A 1,367-nucleotide genomic window follows, 5' to 3' on the forward strand; every position below is an offset into this window, starting at 1 on the left:
TTGAGCTAAGGGTGTGCTGTGACCAGGCCATTCATGATGAAGATGCTCCTGTTGGTTTATATGAAATTTACATAAAATGACAATAGAAATTTTTGCTAAATTTTAAATTAATAGCATTGTGTGTTGAATGACAAATTATGCTCTAGTTTTTGGAGCCTTTTACACGAGAATAATCATAAATTAAGATGTGGAAGGAATTTTAATGGATCAGTACCAAATATCAAAGGGATCACTTTCAAATTTAAAAAAAAATATTAATTTTCTCTAGCAATAACAAAGTATTGTTAATAATTTATCTCCCAAGGTAAAAAAATTAATAAATAATAATAATAATAACTAAATTATGGCCAGCATTGAATGTGAATGCATGTTAGTAAGGCAGTCTGAGTGAGTGTCAGGAGGGATGAGGGGGGAGAGTAGGTGGGTTCGTTTTTGGTTTGTGTGATTGTGATGATACCTGCTTCTTTAGTGACTGGTTCTCTGACTGTAGTATGTATGAGAAAGAAAAGATGTAAATGTTAAAACTCGGTTCAAGTTGAAATGATATTACTTGTAATTCAGTGTTCTCTCTTTGGAGAGTTTGGATTCTGTTTTTCTTCATTCTGCTCTCTTTATCTTTCTCCGAGTTCTCAGCTCTCAGTGTGCAAATCAAGAAAACATGCTTGATTGAAAAATTCGAGTTGGTACTTAAGACATTAATATTCACCCTTTATTCCCTGCTATACATGTGTACATACATTTTATACAAATTTGTTATTAATTTATGTTGATATTTAATATCTTGTATTGTACTTGTTTGTCTTTTCAAGGAGTTGCTGGTCTTTTAGTTTTATTTGTTTCTGTAGTGCTGCAATCCCATTCTGTGCTTTCTCCAGTTGTTGCATGATCTCATTATTAAAAGGGTCGAAAATCTCTACCCTATTATATCTTTTGTTTCTTATTGCTAATACCACTATGAATAAAAATAGAATCCATAATAATTATATTAATTAATATATACATTATATTTCAAACAATGTCATTAGACCACTAAATGTTATTACAGAACCTCTTCTCTAATTCTTTCTGTCTCTTCTTAAACATTGTCTTTTTATAATTTAATGTACATAAAAAGCAGAGTGTCTTTTTATCAACTAACACATAATTTATCATGATCCAAATACTTTGTATACATGGCTCACTTTCTTTTTTGATTCAAAAAGTTCCTTCATTTGTTGGAAAAAGTTATTATTGTGAAGGAGGAAATGCAGATCCACTCTGGGATGGTCAGGGCTGTTTACCCATAGAAACTAACTGTTGTTCATCAACATACTTACCATGTTTCTACAGGAACTTGAACACAGCCACTATTGATTATATTGAGCTGA

At 31.2% G+C, this 1,367-nt stretch overlaps 2 long non-coding RNA genes across 3 annotated transcripts; both read right to left on the bottom strand.

Moving 5' to 3' along the window:
* Window positions 1-429: 429 nt before the first annotated feature.
* LOC109592874 (uncharacterized) lies at window positions 430-649 on the bottom strand. Its single transcript, XR_002190607.1, has 2 exons — window positions 551-649; window positions 430-484 (listed from the first exon to the last, which is right to left on the bottom strand). It is a non-coding gene; the product is annotated as an uncharacterized LOC109592874 (long non-coding RNA).
* Window positions 650-928: 279 nt separating this feature from the next.
* LOC109592875 (uncharacterized) lies at window positions 929-1,309 on the bottom strand. 2 transcript variants are annotated; one of them, XR_002190609.1, is made up of 2 exons: window positions 1,182-1,309; window positions 929-952 (listed from the first exon to the last, which is right to left on the bottom strand). It is a non-coding gene; the product is annotated as an uncharacterized LOC109592875 (long non-coding RNA). The 2 variants fall into 2 exon arrangements; XR_002190608.1 differs by lacking the exon at window positions 1,182-1,309 and adding an exon at window positions 1,049-1,171.
* Window positions 1,310-1,367: the final 58 nt, after the last annotated feature.

The sequence above is a fragment of the Amphimedon queenslandica genome, unplaced genomic scaffold, assembly GCF_000090795.2.
Source record: "Amphimedon queenslandica unplaced genomic scaffold, v1.1 AMPQUscaffold_3656_Cont24353, whole genome shotgun sequence".
Lineage (NCBI taxonomy): Eukaryota > Metazoa > Porifera > Demospongiae > Haplosclerida > Niphatidae > Amphimedon > Amphimedon queenslandica.